The 16,745-nt window shown below is 36.0% G+C and overlaps 1 protein-coding gene across 1 annotated transcript in view; it reads left to right on the forward strand.

Annotated features, from left to right (window-relative positions):
• The window catches only part of SPOCK3 (SPARC/osteonectin, cwcv and kazal like domains proteoglycan 3), a 334,334-nt gene that overhangs the window by 39,519 nt on the left and 278,070 nt on the right, over positions 1–16,745 (forward strand). The window lies entirely within an intron of this gene.

Here is a 16,745-nt window from a genome sequence, read left to right on the forward strand (position 1 = left end):
TTAAATGTCTAAATTAGGCCCTTTGGGAATATTAGCTTGCTAAATATGACAGATCATTGACTTGATATGTTGGTAAAAAGATGCAGGTCTTTAGTAAATAGCCATGATATTTTCTTTTTTTTAAATTTAATTGTTTATTTTATTTTTAATACAACTTTTTTTTTTAAGATGTCGGGTACAATTCAGGATTAGGTAGACAAGTGGTCATCATACAGGTAAAATTTGGACCTCTCTTTGGTCCCCGCTTCACCTGGTTGGAGATCAGGTACCCTTATTGATGTTATGTGTCTCCCCTTCTTTCCTCCTCTGGCAGTATCCTGCTACTGCCAATCCCTTTCTTATAGTATTATGGTAAATATTAAGGGTCCAATTATGAGTGAGAATATGTAGTATTTAGTTCTTTGTTTCTGTGATAGATTACTGAGTATGACAGACTCTAAATCCATCCAACTTACTGTGAAGTCCATATGTTTGTCCTTTACGGCTGCATAATATTCCATTGTGTCTATGTACCACATTTCTTTTATCCGTTCCAGTTTTGATGGGCAGCATGGTTGGTTCCATGTTTTTCCTGTTGTGAATAGTGCTGCAATAAACATGCATAGGCAGGTAGCTTTTTGGTAGAAAAATTTGAGTTCCTCAGGATATATTCCCAGTAGGGGGATAGCAGGGACAATGGATTGTCAGTTTCTAGTTCTTTTAGAAATCGTCACACTGTTTTCCATAGATGTTAAACTAGTCTGCACTCCCACCAGCAGCGTAGAAGCATTCCCTTTTCTCTGCATCCTCGCCTGCATTTGTTGTTGTTTTATTAATGATGATCATTCTTACTGGAGTTAAGTGGTAGCTCAATGTGGTTTTGATTTGCATTTCTCTGATGATGAGTGAGGTTGAGAACTTTTTTCACGTGTATGCTGGCTACCCATATGATTTTTTTTTTTTGAGTCAGTCTCACTCTGTCACTCAGGCTGGAGTGCAGTGGCACATTCATAGCCACTGCAGCTTCGACCTGCTGGGCTCTGGTGATCCTTCTGTCTCAGCCTTCCAAGTAGCTGGAATCACAGACATGTATCACCATGCGCAGCTAAATTTTTGATTTATTGTGGAGACGAGATCTTGCCATGTTGCTCAGGCTTGTTCAGAACCCCTGGACTCAGGCAATTCTCTCACCTCTGCCTCCCAAAGTGCTGGCATTACAGTCTTGATCCATCGTGCCCAGCCGACTTTTTTTTTGAGAAGTGTGTATTCATGTCTTTTGCCTGCTTTTTAATGGGGCTGTTTGAGTTCCTTGTAGATACCAGATATTAGGCCATTGCCAAATATACAGCTAGCAAATATTTTTCCCCATTCTGTGGGCTCTCTCCACTCTCTTGATGGTTTCTTTGGCTTTGCAGAAGCTTTTCAGTTTAATGAGGTCCCACTTGCATATCTTATCTATTATAGCATTGATATCTGGGGATTTGATCAAGAATTGGTTGCTGACTCCAATTGCCATAAGGGTGTCTCCAACATTTTCTAAGATTCTTACAGTTTGAGATTTTATGTTTAGGTCTTTGATCCATTTAGAGTTGATTTTTGTGTACAGTGATAAGTAAGATCTGGTTTCAATATTCTGTATGTGGTCAGCCAGTTTCCTAGCTCCGTACACTGAATAGGTTCTTTTCTCCTCTTCCCAGTGGTTGTTGATGGAAGCTTTCTTGAAACTGAGTTGGTTGAGAAATTGAAGTTTTCCTTCTGAAATCGCTATCCTCTTCCATTAGTCAATATGCCTGTTCTTGTACCAATACCAGGCTGCTTTGATAGTTGTAGCCTTATAGTAACGTTTAAGGTCTGGAAGTATGCTATCTCCTGCTTTTTTTCTTTTGTTGAGGATTGTTTTGGCCATTCTTGGCTGTTTATGTTTCTTTATGAATTTCTGTATTGTTGTTTCCGTGTCTGAGAAGAATGATGCTGGTAAGTTAATGGGTGCTGCATTGAATCTGTAGATTGCCTTTGGTAGGATGGACATCTTAACAATACTGATTCTTCCTTTCCATGAGCATGGAATATTTTTTCCACTTCTTTGTGTCTTTTTAGGTTTCTTTGAGCAGTGTTTTGTAGTTTTCATTGTAAAGGTCTTTCACTTCTCTGGTTAGGAAGATACCAAGGTATTTCATTTTTTGTGGCTATTGTGAATGGGATTGTGCTTGTTGTTTCCTTGTCTATTTGTTGTTCATGTATAAGGATGCAACTGTCATTTGCACATTTATTTTGTATCCTGAGATTTTACTAAAGTCCTTATCAATGCAAGGAGGTTTTGACAGATTCTCTTGGATTTTCGAGGGTTAGGATATCATCAGCAAAGAGGGATAACTTAACTTCCTCCTTTCCTATTTGGATACCCCTCATTTCCTTCTCTTATCTGATTATTCTAGCTTGGACTTCCAACACAATTTTGAACAGGAAGGGTAAGAGTGGGCAGCCTTGTTTTGTTCCAGTTTTCAGGGGAATTGCCTCTAGTTTCTGTCTGTGTAGCCATATCTTGGCTATGTGTTTATCATAGATGGCACTTACTATTTTGAAGTATGTTCCTTCTATGCCTAGAAGTTCAAGGGTTTTTAACAAGAAGGGATGCTGGATTTTATTAAAAACTTTTTCTGCATCTGATGATATAATCATGTGTTTCTTGTTTTTACATCTGTTGATTTAATTACATATATGGTCTTGCAGATGTTGAACCAGCCCTGCATCCTGGGGATGAAGCCTATTTGGTCAATGGTGGATGATTTTTTAGATGTGTTGTTGGATTTGATTTGCTAGAACCTTGTTGAGAATGTTGGAATCTATGTTCTTTAGGGATATTGACCTGTAGTTCTTTTTTTTTGTTGGATTCTTTCCTAGTTTGAGCCTCAGTGTGATGTTAGCTTTGTAAAATGATTTGTGGAGAATTACAACTTTCTGAATTGCCTGGAATACTTTCAATAGGATTAGTATCAGCTCCTCCTGGTATGTTTTGTAGAATTCTGCTGAAATGCTGAAAAGCTGTCTTTTCCAGGGCTTTTTTTTTTTTTTGTAGGTCGCTTTCTTATGACAGAATCAATTTCCTGGGTCATTATCAGTCTATTTAGTGTCTCAATGTCTTCTTGTTTCAACCTTGGGAAATTGTGTGATGTCAGACAGTCCTCTATTTCATTCAGGTTACCAAGTTTATTCCATATAAGTGTGCATAGTAACCTCTGATAATCTTTCATATTTACTTGGGGTCTGTTGTGATTAGATCTTTTGCATTTCTGATTGTGTTTATTCAAGTTTCTTTTTTTTAAATCATTTTGACTAGGAGTCTGTCAATCTTGTTTATCCTTTCAAAGAACCAGCTTTTTATTTTGTTGATTTTTTTTCTATGAAATTTTTGTCTTCTATGTCTGGTATTTGGGCTTTTTGGTGCTCTGAATTCTTCTGCTAAAGTTGGGATTTTGGTGGTCTTGTCTTTCCAGATCCCTTAGGTGATCTGTTAGGCTATTAACTTGTGATCCTTCCATTTTCTTTACATGTGTTTGTAGAGATATACATTCCCCCCTTAGAACTGAACTTTTGGCATCACAGAGGTTTTGGTAAAATGTTTCTTCATTTCCATTTGTTTCTAGGAATCTTTTAATTTCTATTTTGATTTCTGTGTTGACCTAGGAGCCATTCAGCATCATGCTGTTTAGTATCCATGTCTTTGTGGGTTTTGGGGGAAGTTTGTTGGTGGTGATATTTATTTTTATTCCACTGTGTTCTCTGAAGGTGCATGGCAGTATTTTGATCTTATGAAATTTGGTTTTCCTTGATTTATGGCTGTGGATATGATTTATCTTGGAGGACATTCTATGTGGTGATGAGTAGAATGTATATTCTGTGGTGGTTGTGTGAAGTGTTCTATAGGTACCCATTAAGTCCATTTGGTCAAGGTTCAAGTTGAGGTTCCAGATCTCTTTGTTGATTTTTGCTTCAATGATCTGTCTAGGTTTGTTAGTGGGGTATTTAAGTCACCAGTTACAATAGTGTTAGGGTCAGTATCTTTTTAGTTTACTTAGTAGCTGCTTTATAAATGCTGATGCTCCTATGTTGGGTGTATATATATTTAGGATGAATATTTCCTGTTGATGGATTAAATCTTTTATCATTATATAGTGTCCTTCCATTTCTTTTGTAATTTTTGATAGCTTAAAGGCTATTTTGTCTGATATTAAGATCGCAACTCCTGCCAACTTTGAGATCCATTCTCCTGGAAGTTTTTTTTCCATCCTCCGACGTTGAGTCTGTGTGCATCTCTTGTGGTGAGATGAGTTTTCTGGATGTAGCAAATTATTGGGTCATTTTTTTAGATCCAATTCACCATTCTGTGTCATTTTAGTTGTGCATTTAATCCATTCACGTTCAGGTTGATTATTAAAAAATGTGAGTGTCTATATAATTGCACATCTCTTATAGGCTTTGTCTTGAGTTTCTTATGAAGTTTTTTGTTTATTTGTTTTCTTTTAACTTTTGGGTTGATGCACGTGTGTGTCATCAAGTTTTCATTCACAATGTATTCTCTGTTGATTCTGTGTTCTCCTGTTCTCTTGGGTAGTGCATGGTTATTACCTTTTTTTCTTTCCTCTGTACTACATACCTTTTTAAGCATCTCCTGTAGAGCTGGTCTGGAAGCTGTGTAATCTCTTAGGGGTTGGATGTCTGGGAAGGATTTTAATTCTCCATTGCTGATGAAGCTGAACTTAGCTAGGTAGAAAAATTCTTGGTTGAATTTGTTTATCTTTGAGGACTTTGAAAATTGGTCTCCAGTCCCTTCTAGCATGTAGCATTTCTGCTGATGTGTATGCTGCTATTCTGGTTGATCTTTCCTGGTAGATAGTCTGACCTTTCTCTCTTGCTGACTTTAGGATTTTTTTCTTTTGTAGCTACTTTGTGTAGGCAAATGACTATGTGCCTAGGGGTTGATCTTCTCATTTGATGTCTTGCATGGGTTCTCCACATCTCTTGTGTTTGGATGGTCAAATCTCTGGTGAGATGGGGAAAGTTTTCATGGATAACCTCCTGAAATACTTGCTCCAAGGTGTTCTCTATTTCCCTTTCTTCTTCTTGATGTGATTGCATATCTCTTGTAGGCTTTGTTCTTTCTTTCTGAGTTTTTTTCCTATGCTTTTGATACATTAAGTTAATTCCAAGTTTTGGTCTTCAAGTTGTGAGATGCTTGGTTAATGCTTTCTGTGCTTGTCATTTTGTTATTTTTTGTATGAAGTTTTTTTATGAGCAAAATCTCTGTTACAGGTTCAGTGTTGCATATTGTCTTTCTTGAGTCTTATTCACTCTTACCATTCATTCCCTAATCTCTGTTGTATTCTGGGGCCAGTCATTGGTAATTTTCATTGTTTGGACTCTGAGGTCTGATTTTTCAGTCATGTTCTGTTTGTTATACCTGTGTTTTGTCGATTTTCCTTTTTTTGTCACTGATCTCTTTCTTTTCTCTTTAGTTCCATTATTCAGTGGCAGTGGAAGGAGTTTTCACTTCTGATGTTTGCTCAGCCCTCTATTCTCCCTGATCAGGGCTCTGAATTTGTTCTATTCTGAAACAGTGCTGTGAGTGAGAAGCTTTGCTATGTCTTGTAGTTTTGAGAGTTGAATAAGGTGGAGGATGGGGAGCTAGGATTCAGGAACAATTTGCAAATCATAATGATCACTTCCTGGGGTATGGGGTCCCTGAGACCCACTTCCCACCACCACTGTATATGATGATGCAATGGGTACGTGTGTGTACTCCCTGAGTCCAAGATTCGGTAATAGCAATGAGGAGAACAGATGATAGTAAAATAAAATTGGTCTGACAAAAAAAAAAAGTAAAACAATAGCAGAAACAAAAGCAAAAAATTACACACACACTCACACACACACACATGCACAAGCAAAAACCAAAACTAACTGGAATAAAAACAGGAAAACTGAACACACACACACACACACACACACACACACACACACACACACAGACACATACACACCCCAACACAAAATGAAAAACGAAAGAAGATGGAAAAAAAGAAAAAGAAAAAAATGAGTAATGCAAATCGATTTTTCACATACACATTACACTAAAAAAAGAGAAGGACAAAAAAATCTGAAAGATGAACATGCATTCATTCATGTATACTCATGAACAGAAAACAAAAAAGAAAGAAAAAGGAAAGATAAAAAAGAAAAAAGGGGGGAATACAAATCAAACCCTCACATACACATTCACACACAAAGATAAAAGGACAGAAAAAAAAAAACCCTGCCCTCTTGTGACAGGTTCTGTAATTGTTCCTCTTAGCTGCTCACAGATAAGCCTCTCTACTGTCTCCTGCAGAGTTGCTGCCATATTCCCAATCTGCCCAGAGTGTGGTCCAGGGTAGGAGAGGGCACTGGGGGTGGTTGGGACTTCAGTCCTCCTTTTCCACTCTGATAAGGTTAGAGGGATCCCCTCTGGTGGGAGATGTGGGATTGTTTTCTCTTCAGGTACTGGCAGGGGGATCGGGAAGGGGCACCCCATCCAGGCTTATCCTAGAATAGATTTTTCCTATCACAGCTGATGTCTAGTCTCCGTCTGGATTTGTCCCTCTTACTTGTGCCCCAATAGTGTTGGTCTGATGTTCAGAGGATTACTGGGAAGTAGGGGTTTTGGCCAGGCTTGAATTCCCTGATGATCTCTTCAGGGGTCTTCCTTGTCCTTTTCTGGCCACACTCTTTGCCCCATAGCTGAATCAGGGTAGGAGGTGGGGTGTCTGAGACTCAGGACTAGCTCTGTCCCTCTGAAGTTTGTGTTTTCAGGACATTCCCTCTAGGTCACAACCAACCTCTGAGTAGTTAATCAGTTGGTCACAGAGATGAGGTCTGTCCCTCCGTTTTGAGCAAGCTGTACTACTTTCTTGCCCAATGTTCAAGATGGTGGCAGGATACCTGTTTTGTCTTTCCCAGTGGGGTTCTGCTTCTGGATCCCTCACTGTGCTCCTCCATCGCCTTTGCTGCCAATGTCCAGCCAGGAGCTGCAGTGGTAAGGCAGAAGCTGGAGTAGATAGTCACTCCTAGCAGCTTCTTCTCAGGAAAGTCTGTGCTGATTTTAAAAAATGGCACTTGGCTACTGTTCCCTGGGAAGTGCTAGGGTCCAAGCAAAGCAGCTGTGGCACCAGGTGCTTCACCAGGAGATCCCTGGTCACTTACTCCAAGTGCCCACTCAGTCAGCTACTCACCACCCATTTACTCACAGACATGTAGGCAAAATTGTCTATACACTCACTCGCTCACACTGGGACTTGCATATTCTAACTTACTCTGCCCCTATCTTCCTCCACCCTCCATGAGAAATTTTCATTTGCACCAGGGTAAAGTACAAATTAGAATGTCTAACAAAATAACTGACTGAAGGATCTGTGGATACAGTTATCTGGATAACTTTGGATTTTAAGCTAATCACACCTACGTAGGTGGCAGTCAGTGAAGCCTTCATTTAACAATAGTCAGATCATTATTTCATAAGAATTTTTTTTTTATCAGCAGTGATATTAATTGGTGATTACAAACTGAGGGCTAAGAATGATCCATAAGGCTCACTCGCCTGCCAGGGTGATGGCAGCCATTGTTCAGCTGAGGTAGTTTATTGTGACTGCAATTACAGGTCTGTTCAAACAACATCAATCTTTTGAAATAATAAATATTTGGAAACCATTTAGGCTGGGCTCAGTGGCTCAGCCTGTAATCCCAGCACGTTAGGAGGCCGAGGCAAATGGATTGCCTGAGCCCACGGGTTTGAGACCAACCCGGGCAACTTGGGGAGACCTTGTCTCTACAATTAAAAAAAAATTAGCTGGGCATGGTAGTGTACGCCTGTAGTTCTGGCTACCTGGAAGGCTGAGGAGGAAGGATTACCAGAGCCCTGTAGGTCAATGCTGGGGTGGCCGTGAGCATGCCACTGCATTCCAGCCTGAGCGATGGAGTGAGACTCCAACTAAAAAAAAAAGAAAAAAAAAGAAAAACATTTAAATGCTTTAATTTATAAAATATGTTGCAAATATCACTATGCATAGTAAAATATGCTTGGTTTTGAAATCTATTTGCTTGTTATTTTTGCCAGGATTATTATTATCATTATTATTACTATTGGTTTTATGAAACAGTATTAGTTTGGAAGTCTAGGCATGTGTAAAATCTCTTTCTATTTTTAGGACATTCAGATTCCAGTAGTTAAATCCAAGTCTTCTAGAGACATTGCCAGCAGTATTTGAATGCAGTTTGGGGACAGTGAGGTACAGTTGTGCATTTTTTCCTATAATGACTTACATTATTTACTGATATTGTCTACCTACATTGTGCAGGATTAACCTTCTAAAAGAACACTGATGGGGAAGAACCAATTTTTAGTGTCTAAATTTTAATGGTGGAATTTGTCATGTTTTGCTTCTGATTGCATGCCCTGGTGTCCTGAAATGGTTACGAAGGCCCTTAATATTCTTATATTACAAAAGATTTTCTCTTTAAAACAGAAATTTTCTTTTCTTTGAGATATAATTTACATGAAACAAAATGCAATAATTTAACGGTAGCTTGATACATTTTGGTAAATGCAGATACCTGAGTTAACACCTCCTCAATCAAGATACAAAACGTTCTATCACCATCCTCCCCACACACCACCTGGCCTGCCCCACCCTTATTTGCGTGTGCGCACGCATGTGTGTGTGTGTGTGTGTGTGTGTGTGTAGAGGTTAGGGGTTTTAGCCTGTGTGGGTGTTAGCTAGCTAATGGTAGCAGTGTTTGACATGGCTGTCAGAGGAAATGTGTTTTTCGCTTAGGAGCTTTGTTCCGGTCTTTTAAGAATTCGTTTCATTCTTTAAAAAGAGTTTATATGAAAATTGTCATGTTTACTTTTAAAGAGGCAAAAATAGAAGCAGAATTTATTTAGGAAGTGGTGAGTTTGATTTAGGAAGTGGTGAGTTTAGAGTCAAAAGATATGACTGCATGGGGGAAGCGCTGTGTCTGAGTGGACGGTTGAGAAAGGTGTTCTTTAGCTTACAGTGAGCCAGAGAGCCTCCCCAGGTGGGCAGAGGGCTGTATTGACAGCTTGGTTGCTGTCAACAAAATCCACATCACAGTGGGACAAATGTGGTGCTTCTCCTGTGCCTGGAAGCAATCAAGGCACTTAACATGCGTTCATGCCAAGTGGACTCCGTGAATTTTTTAGCATACTTTTTATTTTTATGTATTATATCCAAGGTCAGTTAAATCACAAAATTATAGAGTAGCCATTTTATATTTGAAAAACCTTTAATTTATGAATGAAAACTTAGGTATAGAATAGTTAGAGGCATCATCAAGGAAATACAGACGAATATTACTTCATTAGGCCAAAGCCAGGATAGATGTATTGGATAGGACTTTTCCTTGTGATTCTAATTGAGGAAGCCTTTTTTGTGTTAACCAATTCATAAGTATATTTAGTTGTAATACTGGAAAGAAAATCCTCAATATAAATTCGTATGGTGGGGATTCAGTATCATAATCTTTACATGTTAAATAATAGATTAGAAAATGGAGACTAGTTAAAAAAAATAGATTTTTACACATACAGTCAATTTTCTGGACAGTATCTAGTTTATAAAAGAAACACTGTTAGCAACTATCACTCTAAGAAGTTTTGAAAACAATATGATATATTTACAAGGAAAATAAGGGCGGAGAACAAAAGAGACTGTGCTTTAAAATCATCAGCGAGCCGGGCTCGGTGGCTCAGCCTGTAATCCCGCGCCTTTGGGAGGCTGAGGTGAGTGGATTGCCTGAGCCCGCGGGCTCGAGACCCGCCTGGGCAGCGAGACCTCATCTCTACAATAAATCAAAAAATCAGCCGGGTGTGGTAGCGCATGTCTGTAATTCCGGCTACCTGGAAGGCTGAGGCGGAAGGATCGCCGGAGCCCAGCAGGTCGAGGCTGCGGTGGCCGGGAGCGGCCACTGCACTCCAGTCTGGGCGACAGAGTGAGACTCCAACTCAAAAAAACAAAAAAACAAAAACAAAAACAAAAACAAAATCATCAGCGCTTTAGCTAGAACAGAACAATGGTAGAATGACACTGTCTTGTACTAGCATTTAGAGTTTTCGTTAACTTTGATTTGTAAGTGTACTAGTCAGTTGTGTTTAATAGACACTTGTAAACTAGGATATTGTAAAGATACAACTATGATATTGATATTTATTTATTACAAGATAAACGAATACAGCCATTGCATTGTAATTTGCTAACCAGTAGGCCCCCACAGTTCATGCTGGCAGTGGGAATCCAGTTGGGGTGGATGAGTTTTATATAACTTAAGTCAAGAAAGAGAGTCACTCCAAAGACTTGCTGCACTTAATCACATTTAGCACCACGAAATTGGCTGTCAAAAGTCTAATTAACTATCAGGCATTAGCTCTGTTTTCTATGCTGCTCATTTGCAACTTTCATTATAACATCTGGCAAGTTTAAAAAATTCCCTGGAAAACCACTTCTTCCTGCAGCTTTACAGCATAGAGTGATAATGAAAAGAACTGTTGTTAGAACAACAGAAACATATTTAGTGCTTCATTGTTGAGTCACTAAGATTTTAAAAGTCCTATTGCAGTTACTGGTTACTTTATTTTATATGAGACCATACAATTAAGATTAAAGAGACATTTTAGCAAATGAATGGTGGGTATGTATTGATTTCACTATTTAGTGATGTATTTTTTTTCCCAAAAGTTTTCCAAAATTGCAACTCAATCTCAATTTCAGTTCTCCCTCTCCTAAATCACAATAAATCTTCAACTGAGTCTTTGTTTTCTTGATTTTTCCCTTGTACTGAATAGCTAGCTCATCACCTGAAAATACTTTATGTTATCAATTAAAATTAAAGAAAAACGCATGTTTGCTTTATATGTTTACTATATTAGTGACAGATACATGTGCCACAATATAAATTTTGATGATAAAATATAAAATTTAAGAAGTCAAGTAAATTGATTTTGCATATTTTCAAGTCAAATTGATTTTACTTTTTTTAGTTCATATGAGAAAAGTTACATGTTTGCATTTGTAATGCCAATAATTTTTAACACTTGGTAACATTAAATAAATTATGTAACAACTTCTTGCTGTTAACTGTCCTTCTTAGTTTTTTCTTACAGATTTTCTTACAGATTTTCATCTTTAATTACTAAAGGAGAGCCCCAAATAATTATTGATCAAATTAGTTTGAATAGAGGTTACTCAGTTTTTTTTCTTTAGCTCTTCAGCTATTCATCTCAGCTTTAAAATGTGTCACTCAATTAATTGTGAACTAACCTATATTTTTGAAAGAACAGATAGAGAATAGAAAATAATTTTTTACTTAAAATATACTTTAACCTTATGAAAGATTAAAAGGAAGAAATGATGGGAAAGACATAATAAAACACACATATAAAATAAAATAATGAGAGGATTGTTATGCAAGATGCATAGCATAAGGTGTTTTATATAAGTAGTAAAACCGTTACATTTGTTTCTGAGCTTTGTGGTGGTTAACAAAGGAGGGAGCATAATTAGTATCTGCAAACTTACTGGTGTCCAAAATACTGAGTGAAAGCGTAATTTATTTCATGTGTTTATTTATTAGAAAGCTATACTTTTTGACAAGTTGATGCTGATATGGTCAATTAATTTATTCATCTTCTTTTAAGCTCAAGACTTGAGACATATACATATTCTTGAGAAAAGGACATGGCATTTAAAACTATATTTTATCAACATTTATTCCAAAGGGCACTTTTTTGCGGTAATGGTTATTGTTAATATCTTTCAATTTTATAATTATTTTACCATTTGCTTATTGATAAACTTGAAATTGTGTAAATAATAAAGATTTGAAGTGTGGTGGAGGAAAGTAACTTATTGCAAAGCAGAGTTCTAGGAGTATTGGGGCTTGGGGCTAATGATGACTCCAGAAGAGAACGAAAACACATTTTGAGTGCTTTTTGAATAGGTATGCTTGAGGCAACAGCCCGAGCCAGCTGAATATAGTCCAGCTCTCTTCTTTCACTACTATAGAGTTTGTCAGACATTAATATTTCTGTAACTTAATATTGCTGCCACTGCTTTCTCTGGATGAATGTTTACCTAGGCAGCTTTTTCCACAATGTCTTTACTTTTAACTCTTAGTTTTTATTATATTTTAGGTGCATCTCTCAGAACCCTTAGTGGATTTATAAGCTCAATCTAAGATTGTTTATCATTTCTTTTCTGTTTCGTCTCTTGATTTCCTTCTTATCATTTTGTTTTGTGCTTTCTGTTTTACCTTTTCTCCTTACTTTTTTTTTTTTTTTGCTTTTCAGTCCCATTTTCTGCTTCTTAATAGGTTGAATCTGTTTAGTGCCCTTTTTCTTTTGCCAGTTTGGAAGTAATGAAATATCATTCTCTTAGTAATTTTCTTTAAATGTTTACACACACAGCTGGCATAGCTGGATGAAAGTAACTATTTAATAAGTGACTCCAAGCTCTGTGTCTTCCTGAAGAGTGGTAGCACGGTGGACCACACTAGCCGCAAGACTTTGACATTTGACTTCCTGACTATTTTCCATGAGTTTCACCTCTTACCTCGCCTCTACCTCAAATTAGTCATTATTGATATTATTATTTTTACTTCTTTAAAATTTTACTTTATTTCCCGCTCTTAAGGGTAATTTAGCTGTATCTGGAATCTTTGTTTGATAATTATTTTTTCCTCACCGCAATATGCTAATTCATGTCACTTAGCTATCAATTGCCACTGACTATTAAAGCTGTTCCTAGTCTGTGACCCCTGTAAGTGATCTGCTTTTTCACTCTGGTTGCTTTCAGCTTAGTCCTTCCCTTTATTGTTCATTTCTTTGCAGTTTCTATGTGATATATTTTGGTTGCAAATTTACTTTCAATAATTGTGCTTAGAACTCACTATTATTTTCTCTAAAGGAAGGAAATTAATATATTAATTAACTAATTAATTACCTAAATGTTTTATTTTAATTTCCTTTTTAATTTCTAGATATTCTAATTTTTTACATTTTTGTGCTTTTTGTATTTCCTTATTTATGTTATATCTTTAATAAAGTACTTTATACTTTGAATTAATTTAAACATACTTAATATTTTGCTCTTTTTGATTTTAAAAGAATATTTTGATTTATTAAAATGCTAATTTTTGAGTTGAGTGGATTTGTTGAACTCCTTTCATGAATATTTGTAGTATAGTTTGTAAATTTTTTTGTGTGATCATCTTCAGTATGTGTTATTGTGTGTTTTTGTTATTATTTTTGTGAGCCTTCAGCATACTCTGACTTGCTAAAGATTTGAATATAGCATATTTGTGTGCATGTTTCTGTTATAGCTGTAAGATTTCTAATCAATTTTCGCCAATATTTTGTTAATTTGTTAGCTTTAAATTTTCATACTATGCAAATAAAATGAATTAAAATCTCAAAGTCAATGTGGAAAATACTTGAGATTTTATATCCTTTCTTGTTAATTGTTTTTTAACCCTAGTGTCTGGATACACTTAACAGTTTTCTGTTTATTTGGTTAGTTGCTGGTTTGTCCTGTTGAACCAAAGAAGTTCTTCAGAAACCTTAACTTTTAATAGAGTTCCCGAAGCCAGCTCCCATTCCTTATATCATACAAGAGAACATAGAATGCCCTTGGATACATCTGAAAGTTGACAGATCCTGTGTTAATATTTAGGGTTTTTTTTTTCCTTTGGCTCTTAAATTATTTTGTTGTTGTTGGCTAAGTATTCATATTTTCTATTTCATTGATCATTTCTATGTATTTTGAACATGTAATATTTTGGATTTTTAAGCTGCCAACAATGTGAAAAATACAGATGGTTAAAATCTGAAAAATACAGATGGTTAAAATCTCATCTACAAAAAGTGTTCTTTCTTTTGCTATAGATGTTTTGTATCTAATTCTTTATTTTCACTTTCTTCTGTTGTATTTCCCACCTCCTGACAAATAGACAAATACTGCTTCTTTTTTATTTGATTATTTATGTAGAATTTTATGTAAAACTCTCATTAAATCCTTTTTCATGTACTAAGTTTCTTCTGTTCTCAGTGTACACCAGTTTTTGAGTTCTGAAATCTCTTCTTGAACAGATATAGCATAAGGGGCCTCATGGAACTTTTAAAATTATCTAGCGTTGATTGTGTAAGGTAAAGAAATAACTAAAATATTTACAGTCTGAATTCCAATTCTAATTAGATTAACTGTAACAATTTTATATGCACTATATTGTTTTATTTCAGAATGAAAACAATTCTTTTTTATAATATGTCTAAGAGTAAATATATTCAGAAGGAGTATATGACATATATGTTTTAGAGGTGGGTAGTAAGGATATTGTTTAATTGTTAGGCAGGATTGTTTAACTGTCATGAATTCTTAAAACTTATTTTAATAATTGGAAGTCGATATAGGCTAAGCATTAGAAATGGCTCAAAACATTTTCAGTGCCTTCTAAATCATTGTGTGTTTTTCTTTAAAGCTGTCCAGCAAGAGACCGTAAAAGTGCAGTAGTTCAAAGAAAGCATTTTTTAACTCATGGTTACTTAAACTGTGATAGGATGATGAGAATATTGTAGCCTTTTGCAATTGCATTGCGAACAAAGTACATTCAACATTTTATAGACAATAAAACAATTGTTATAGCTTATTTTAATTTTTGTTTTTTTTTGTTATTCTAATTATTTATTTTTAGTTAGTGATTTATAAACAGTGTTATTTCTAAAGACTAGACTGCAAATGTAACTTCTTGCAACATGATTTAAAAATTCTATTCTAAAAGACAATTACTTATTAATGATCCCATAGATAAAATTTCTGTAAGAGATCAAGGAGACTTCCAAATGTGTGATTTTAGAATGATAAGTTTAAAGTATGACTACACATAATCAATATGATGATGTTGATAATAGATTCTATACGTTTCCTGTGTTCAAGTTTAAAGTATAACATTGCCATATCTGATACTTAAAACATGACTTTGAGGTACAGTTCAATTTTATAGTTGAGCAAAACTAATAAAAGAACGCTAGAAGTTTTAGTTTTTTTCTTTTTATCTTATATTTATGTGCAACAAAACCAGTCAAGTATTTGTGATGACATTACTCATTTAATACCATCCGGAGACGAAATATCTCTCTCAAGCTTTGTAGAAAAATACGTTCAAATTTGTATAATGTTTTCATTAAGATATCTTTTTTTTTTTTCTGAGTTGAAGTCTCACTCTGTCACCTAGACTGGAGTGCAGTGGCACGCTCCCAGCCACCGCAGCCTCGACCTGCTGTGCTCCGGTGATCCTTCTGCCTCAGCCTTCCAAGTAGTCGGAACTACAGGTGCGCGCTACCACGCCCGGCTAGTTTTTTATTTATTGTAGAGATGAGGATCGCCAAGTTGCCCAGGCGAGTCTGAAACCCATGGGCTCAGGCAGTTCACTCACCTCAGCCTCCCAAAGTGCTGGGATTACAGGCTGAGCTACCGAGCCCGGCGAGATATCTTTTTTTCTTTTTTTTTTCATTTATCAGTATTTTTTATTATGGTTTTGTGGTTTTTGAAACCACTTACAACTTAAGGGAAACTATAATTGATCTATTGCTTACAAAAAGAAATTTTTCTTAGTATGGAGAAACTTGGAACATTTGTGTTGCAAATAGATGTATTTTATGTCTTGACCATTTTATCATGAAATAATATGTCTGTTGATATTTCATCAGCTATATGTGTTAGTATTCTTTGTTTTAGGATTCGTGTTTATATAAAATCTCTTAAGTATATAAAGTATTTGTGGAAATATACTTTATATACTTAAATTATAATTTTTGTCTGTATTTTATTAAATTAATTGATTATCAACATATTTACCTTATTTAAGTTTTTGACTAAGTATGCCTAAGAGTGAACACATACATAAAGCTGAATTTGATTTGTAACCAGCTTGAGCTACCGTAGGTTTAAGATCTAAAACAAATTGGTTCAAATTCACATTTTAGTTCCAGTGGCCAACCTGGGACCTTCCCATGTATTTCTGCATATTCCAAATGTATCTTCTTTTGGTTTTATTTCTTCTCATGTAGCAGAATTTCTTCAATTTGTCATATTTCATTGTTTCTTTTCCCCAATTTTGACAGGTACCCAATCTGAACCCACAGTGCATTTTTTATGCTTGTGCCAACTCCTCCCAGTCCTGCCTCCCCAGATAAATCACAACAAAGTAATACTGACCATAACCAACAATCATTACCAACAGCAGCAACATTCACAATAGCCAGAAGGTGGAAACAGCCAAAATGTCTACTGACTAGTAAATAAATAAAGTGTGGTGCATCTCCATGATGGAATATATTCAGCTAATAAAGGATTGACCTTGTGATGCATGCTGCAATGTGATTGAGCCTTAGAAACATTGTGCCAAGTGTAAGAAGTCAGTCATAAAATACCACAGATGGCTTTAGTCAGTTTACAAATATCCAGAATAGACAAGTCTATAGAGACAGAAAATATATTGGTGGTTACCTAGTATTTGTCAGTGAGAAGGAGGAGTAGGAAGTGATAACTAAAGGGTATATTTGGGTTTTTTTGGTGGTGAAAATATCTTAAATTGATTATGATGATGGTTTCCTATTTTTAATATATTGAAAACCATTGACTGCAAACTTTGTGTGAATTGTGTAG

The sequence above is a fragment of the Carlito syrichta genome, unplaced genomic scaffold, assembly GCF_000164805.1.
Source record: "Carlito syrichta isolate Samal-C Ts95f unplaced genomic scaffold, Tarsius_syrichta-2.0.1 Scaffold315643, whole genome shotgun sequence".
In the NCBI taxonomy this organism is placed as follows: Eukaryota; Metazoa; Chordata; class Mammalia; order Primates; family Tarsiidae; genus Carlito; species Carlito syrichta.